At 37.5% G+C, this 7,918-nt stretch overlaps 1 protein-coding gene across 1 annotated transcript in view; it reads left to right on the top strand.

Moving 5' to 3' along the window:
* Positions 1 to 7,918, top strand: part of cenpp (centromere protein P) — a 62,695-nt gene that overhangs the window by 21,954 nt on the left and 32,823 nt on the right. The gene's annotated exons all lie outside the window — the stretch shown is intronic.

The raw sequence follows: 7,918 nt of genomic DNA, 5'->3' as shown, positions 1-7,918 counted from the left end.
TATGACATTTCTGTCAATTCTAAAATAATCTAATACCGAATTTGATTTAATATGGAATTCCATTTTTTTCCTCTTTGCTTTTTTCATTTCAAATCAATTGGAATGCCCTTGCATACAAACATTTTTGATCTTGGATATTTTCCTGTGTGTCTTCACGTGTATATTTTGTGATTAATCAACGCAACAGCTGTTTTAGGTCTTCTTTATGGTCAGATTTCTAACAGTCCTTTCCAATCAGTAATATTGGTTTTTTCAAGAACTGGAATTTTCTTTGTCTTTAGATATAATCAACTAAAAGGAAAGAAAAACAACCAAGAGTTACTATGTCCTTCTAAAGCCAGCAGAATTTTGAAACTACTACTACAAGTTAAATTGAAAACATATGACTATTTCAACTTTTTCACAGCCTTAAAGAGCAGAGGAAAAGAAGGGGCCCAGATATAAACATTCAGGCTGACTGAAGTTGGATTGTTACAGGTGTGTTAGCAATTACTGACACTTTAAACTTTTATAGGTCTGGGAAGAAGGCCAGCAACTGGAGAATGTTTTTACTTTCACTGAGAGATCATTAGGGAGGTATTCGGCAGTATTCCACTGCATGATAAAGCAAGTTCATGGGGAGAGCCACCCATAAAACAAATACAGTATTTCTGTTATGTTGAACAGTTCATTCTGTTGGTGAACCTGAGAATCCTTCTCAAAAGGGTACTTCCAAACTCTACTGTATATGAAATTTCGCCACAATAAAAGTAGTAAAAAAATAAATCACTAAATTAAGGTAGAAAAATAAGATGAACCTATATTTTTACATAAGGACTTTGTGTCTGCAAATGTTCATTCTGTAGATATGGAACTGCCCAAAGAGAGAGACTGGGAGAGAAAGATTCAATAGGATATACATAAGACCCCTTCAGATAAAATCCTACTTTTTGAATTAAAACATATTATTTTTGTATCTTAACAAGATCAATAAACTAAAATGTTCGTTGGAATTAAAATGGTGACGAATAATATCCCAGTAATGTTTCGCAAACCAGCAAAAACAACCTCAGCAGTCAGATTTTACAATTCTTTGTAACTCCACTAGTGGATGGAACAACATTCTTCTAACCACTGAGACCCCGAAAGAAAAATACTACTTTTACACTGTCTGCACATTCCTTGTTCAAAGTCTTGCTAAAGTCAGCACACTGATTTTAGCAGTCAGGAGACTTGCAGCAATAAAACTGAAATTTTAATAGTAAAAAAACGGTTGAGTGTGTCTTAGTATAGCAGTAAAAAACTGACCGCTACGCCTTAAAATGGAACTAAAACTAAAAAAAATATATTTATATGTATGATAGCAGATTTGTCATGTGATATTTTGGGCTTTCATGTCAATTTATTTTGCAAATCCAACCTTTATTGGGAAAATTATAGTCCTTTATAGAAGTCTTGTCTAGGGTAGAGCAGATCTCCAGCTCTGTCAACTGGTCCTCCATTTCGTTCACCCACAATCTACCCTTTTTCAAAGGTTTGTTCCATCTCTCAGTCCAAGAATAAGTACACCTATACAGAACAGAATGAGGTATTCACAAACAGTATTTATTAAAAATAATATTTTCTGTATAATCTTAAGATCAGTGAATATTAACATAATAAGACATTAGTAGATCAGATACAATTTAGAAATTAATAAACTATTACACTGAGCTTTGGCTTTGCTACCTGATAATTAGTCCTCACAATATTACACAATTAGCTTTGGCTATATAATGTAAACATATGCTTATGGGCTATGGCTACAGCTACTGTGTGTCTTAAAATAGTAAAATAAAAACTGATAGCTCTGTGAATAACTTCCCCCTACATGCCCAAATGGAAAAGTAAAATACATGATAATTTTCCCATTGCCTCGCATAATAAATCTTTATCTGTTGTATGTCTTATATCACTTCGGTATCATACTACGATCTACTCTAGAAAGTGCCCCATTTCATATTTTTGTCATATAACATGATTTGAGAATTCAGTAAGTAAGTCAGAATCATCTATGTTGTTTATAAGGAAAGAACATGCCAAATTGCCTTTTAGAGAATCTTCCATATGTTTGTAGTTTCATATTCAGTATAACACTAACACTGAGAGATGTGCAGTCAATGTCAATCCATTGCTTTCCATCTTGCATTAGTGAGTGAGAAGTAAATTAACCTTGACTGAGAGACTAGATAATCATTGCCTTGTATTAAAATGATTTGTGATGTGGCAAGCAAGCAAGAAAGACACATACAGACCAGGATAAGATAAGATATCCACTGCCTAACTAGGTTAGCAAGACAGACTAGACATAGAAGCACTGCAACCTAATACATCAACTTAACAATCAACACATCAACCTCGGACAGTAGAGAACACAAGTTTACCTGATTGCTTTCCCCGTAAGTCACGCTTATGATGTTTATTTTGTGTGTGCCACCCACACACATTTGTGTAATGACTTTCTGTCTCTGATTTGTGTTTGACTCTCCAGTTCACCTGTCCTGTATGTGTTTGGACTGTGTGAGCTTTTTATGCCTCTAAGATGAGCGCCGTCTGGATGGTATTGTGTCAGATCATACTCCTGTAGGATTCTGTGATTCTGGGAAAGTAGATAACTTGTCCCTATATTCACCGCTACCAATTGCTAATTAATGTATTTTAATATCTAATTTACAGTTGTTCAAAATCAAACATGTAAAATTGTAACATTTTTTTAAAGTATTGCATGGCATTTCTCCTTAAGACTAGCTAGTTAAATTGTAAAAAAAAAAGTAAATAGTTACTCATTTGTATTGTCTTGACATGGAGTTCTATGCGGTATAAGTTTTGTGCATTTTTTTCTTGCTAAAGGTTTGTCTACTAATGTTTGCTAAGATATGTGCTCTGATTCATTCCAATGTAGATACAGTGTAGGTATGACAGTTTGAACTAAAGGGGGAGTAGCACACATATGGTGAACATTACTGGCTGACTCAGTTCCAATCCTGTGTGGCATTGGAAAGTTTTTCTTCTCTCTTTTTCCTCTGATGACTAGATTTATTATTCAGGCATTCCTGGTATTTATTTCTCCCTAAAAGACATTGGGGTACAGTTTAGTACTGGAAATAGAATTATGAGTCAGTTTATGTACTGAATGTCAGAAGGCCTAGGTTAGACTCTTTGGATTTATTTTGTTTTCACTCACACAGTCTGCACTCTAGTCTAATCCATTTTGCTAATTCTGTTTAGGGCCTTCTGAGGTTAACCCATTAAAAAAGGTAGAGAAAATGGAAATTTTTGATTAGTCATGGCTGGTCACTGTTGGAACAATGGTTATTACGTTTATCTTTGAAAAACAGGTGTTCTTCTGTGCAGCCCTTGATTGTGTGCATTGCAGCTGTTGAAATTCTTAGGAGACATCAGTAGCTTAGTAGAGTATGTTTGTGAAAGGAGTATTTCTGAATAGAATATCGATTGAGTGAGCGATATTCTCATGAAATTGGATTCACATTTAAATTTTGTGTGACCCGAACACGTTCATGAAGAGAAGAGACAACAGGATAATGGAAGCAATAGGTGTCTTAAATAGCAGTGCATTCAAATGAACTCTCTGCAGCTGTGCTCATTTCCATTATCAGTCTTGATAAATACCTCACACACCTGAAAACCTGTGATGGACACAGATGTTCTTAGCTTGAATGATAATTTGCATCATGCTTCGAAATCTGGCCCTTGGATTTATCTGTTGATAAATTGGAATTAGAAAGTTTAAGAAGGCTGGATGTTTGGAATAGAGTGAAGCCTGTCCAATCACTCACTCCTGTCACCACATTGACTTGATTTGAGTTTCTCAGGTCACATCTTTCTCCCACACCTAGAAAAATACTGTCTAATAAAATGGGCGCATTCTACTTTTTTCAGTCAATTAATCTATGTTTCACTAGCCAAACCATCATGTCTCTTAAGGTATTGTTAAAATCGGTCCACGTTAGGACCACACTCATAATGTCTTTTTCGTAACGTTTTTTCTAGGCAGAGGACTTCAGGGAAGTTACTGTAATTAAGTCTGTGTTTTGGGCGGCGACCCCCACAGTTGTCTCCATCTGGATAAATAATTCTTCTTTATTGGACTGCAAAGCAAAAACCTTGGCTAGAAAATTGCTAATGCCTAAAATAACACTGTTCATCATTTTCTCTGTTTCCCTGCCTTTCTGTCTCATTTGTGGTCACTGGTTTGTCTTTGCTCCTTAAATGGTGACACAATCTTCATTTCTATATTGTATCATCAATTGAAAGTAAAATATTACAATTTTCGTATGATATCCTCAATTTTGAATCCTTAATGTATATTAGCTAGCTTTGTTAGCTAGTTAACTAGTAGAAGCTCCAGTTACCTCGTTTTAGCTTTTGTCTAGCAAAGTCTCCAACTTATTTTGAAACTCCAGGCTGCACCATATAGTCAGGGGTGCATTTGTTTCCTCAACAGGCCACTGTTGTGTTGGTTTATTTTCCATAATTGTGAAAATGCTGCTTCTTACACACATTTTCACACATTACAGGGCACATAATTTGTTTTCTGGGTAAAAATAATCACTGCTATGAATTGCTAAGGTGGAGTAGTATCTAACCAGTCTTTTAACCTTGTTTGGTTTGATCATAATTGCCTACTTAACACAAGTTTGTGCATGTCACATGCTACCAAAAATACTTAGTCTTCATCTGTAGTGTCGAGGAAAAAGCTCCCAGATCAGGCTAGGTAGTATGGGGCCTTCTCCCAACATTTGATAAAAACTAGTAAAAAAGTAGAAGTCAAAGTTAACAAGTAGAAATTAACAAGAAAATGGTCGTATGCTTCTGATTATAAATATAAATTCTGTATGAATTTGTTTTTTAGATAACTGTACAAGAAGAGTTTGCTAAAGATGTGTATATCAGAGGGGTCTATATTGACGAGGGTTAGGGCCTGGGGAAGAAAATCTCCTGAGGTAACATGTGGTCCTTGTTTTTGCACTCCTGTCTGACTCTCTTCTGAAAGGGGAGCCCCTAGAAGAGTGGGTGGCCATGGTGGGATAGGTCTGCTTCTCCTGCTGTCTTTCTCACTCTGATGTTAATGTCATAGAACTGACTTTGCAGCCAGTGAACTACTCTGCACATTGTGCAACACTTGCTTTAACTGTTTGCTTTTTGTTTAGAGTGCAATAGTGCAGAGCCAAACCTGATAGAGATGGATGAAATGATGACTCAACCAACAGTGTTTATGACAGCCTGAACCTCTAGAGTAGTCACACAAATTATCAGCACTGCTTGGCCTTCTTAATGGTTTTTATGATGTTCCTGCACGACCTACTTTATGTCTGTGCCAAGGAATTTGAGACTCACCTCTGCTGACTCTTGCACCCTGTATACCCAATGCGGCTAGACAGGTTGTCTGCTTCTTTCCGGTGCTTCACGTTCTTTGCACCACATCACACCTCCAGGTGATCAGCCTCTTCCCTGTAAATTGACTCATTGGTGATGAGACCTAAAATGATTGATTTAGTCATTCTGGGAGGTGCAGTCTTTGGATAATTTCCCTTTTGGTGATGTGCAGGCGTCAGTCAGGTACAGACAGACACTGCTCCGCCCAGACCCGAGGCATCACTTATTAATCAGCGTAGAATCCCGACTAAAACATTGTGTATGCTGAAAGCGAAAAATGTTGTAACAAAAGAAAAAATGAGATTCATAAAGCAGTGTGCACGCATACCACAATTTCCCCTTTATACATCACAACTGTCATGAAAAGGTTCTGCATGCATGCGTGCAAAAATGTCACATAGTAGCAGAGGTCTCACTGTGTCTGTGTCTGTTTCTCTTTCTCTGTTTACCTCTCTCATTTCATTTTCACATTGTTTCTCTCTCTTGGTGTTGTTTTCTCTCGTGCACTTCCTCTGTCTGTTTCTCTCTCCCTCTATTTCTTGGTCTCTCTCAATATACTAGTATACAGAGACAGAGTAGTATATAGTGTATAACTAAACTCTGTTTGTACATGTTTATGTGTGTGATGTATTTGTGTCCCTCATCTGGTGGCACTCGTGGACACATTGTCCTGCTAGTTTGCAGCTCTCTCTCTCCCTCTCTTTCAGTCCATTTTGCTCACAAATGTAGACCAAATGTTTTCACGTTACGCATGTCTCTGCAGCAAGTATCAAAACTTGATGATGTGCTGTGAGTGGATTAGCTTTGTGCTGTACATTTACTGTCACTTTGTTTTACTGTTTGGTCGAGACGAGACCAAATATTGTTAATTTTACAATCTTTAAGACTGAAAAACATATTGATGGATTATCCCCCAAAAATTTAGGAAAATTTCATAAATGAACATAATTTTGACGATCTCAAACCTGATATGTGAAAATAATTCACTTTTTTTTCCTGGAAATCCATTCTATTTTGAAGCGTGATAGAAATGAGAAGAAAAGGCATGTAAGGAGGAGCTCGGTAAATGGAAGAAGAGAAAAAGTAAAATGGAGGATAAAAAAATACTGAGGAGAGGGAAAGGATGGCGAGGGGTAAACCCTTCCATGTGTGTGTGTGTGTGTGTGTGTGTGTGTGTGTGTGTGTGTGTGTGGGTCTGTGTGTCTGTGTGTCTGTGAGACGTGGCAGAGTGAGGTCTGGCCAACCAGTAGATCTGTTCCATATGTTTCCTGGAAAAACTGAGAGGGAAGCAGCCCACTCCTCCACTGCACCTACCACACACCCACTCCTAATTAAAAAAACATCATAGGAACATCCTTGGTGTAACTGTGCCCTTACTTTTTGAAAAATTCCTGTCAAATGAAGAGATCAGTTACAGGTAGAGCTGGATCTCTTGGGGGTATTTGGTGGTGTGTGGATGCCTACAATGAGCTGTCTGTTATTGGTCAGGAACCTCTCTGGCAGTAAAAGGGGGCATTTAAAGCACACCAGCCTGTCAATGCACAGCTTTTCACATAGATTTGTTTACAGTTATCCTACATTAGCCAACTGGTAAGCCTACGAATTGAGGATACTTTTCACTCCCAAACATCGTGCCAGATTGGGCAGTGGAAATGTATTCTATATTGAACTTCACGTATATACTGTATTTTCCAGTATATTCCCCATGCATTAGCATGACTTTGAGCTTTAACCAATTTGAAAAAAAGTATATCGTGAAATACATTATTTGACCCCAACCAACCTAAGCTTGATCCAAATCTGATAAACGGACAAACACTTGTCAGTGATAGGCAGACAGTGGAAAACTTGGAATATATGTGATGTATATTTTTTCTTACTTTAGAAGAACAAGTATTGGTTATAAATTGGTTATTAATAACTTTTTCCAATTTGGTAATTTATAATTATTGTTGTTATATTGTCTTCTATATGCTGTAGAATGTTAAGCCTGTTAACTCAGGGTGACAGAGGTCATGTATGGTTAAATTTCAGTCCCCAGACCTCTTCTGGCACCCTGGGAATTGAATAACAATTTAGTGTGCAGTGACATCTACTGGCTGATGGAGGAGTAGCTTAGCTTCTGATGAGCCTCATCCCTGGTGTCAAGGACCCAGACTTTTGTCCATAATATTTGTTTTTGGAGGATAAGTTTGTCATATAGATGTGAAACAAAACAATAAGAAAGAGGAGTAGGGTTTTAAATCAGCACAGCCCAACAGCCTTCAATGCTGTAGTTGGAGTGCATTGCACAGGTTTTCAGCCAGAATAAGCTAAAGTTGGGCTTTCAGGTTGATCCTCTCTCACCCTCTCTCTTTCTCTTTCTCTCTCTGGCTCCTGCTCTCCCTTACAGTCATTCAGTCTGTCTCTCTTGCTGTCTGTTTCTGTCTTGTTCTCTGTCTCAGTCTTGGTATCTGTTTCTCTGTCTCTCTCTCTTGCTCCCTGTTTCTTTCTCTCTCAGACA

This window comes from Genypterus blacodes, unplaced genomic scaffold (genome assembly GCF_046128005.1).
Source record: "Genypterus blacodes isolate CSIRO-AG114 ecotype Tasmania unplaced genomic scaffold, CSIRO-AGI_Gbla_v1 ptg000070l_1, whole genome shotgun sequence".
Lineage (NCBI taxonomy): Eukaryota > Metazoa > Chordata > Actinopteri > Ophidiiformes > Ophidiidae > Genypterus > Genypterus blacodes.
This window is presented reverse-complemented; position numbering and strand designations above follow the sequence as displayed.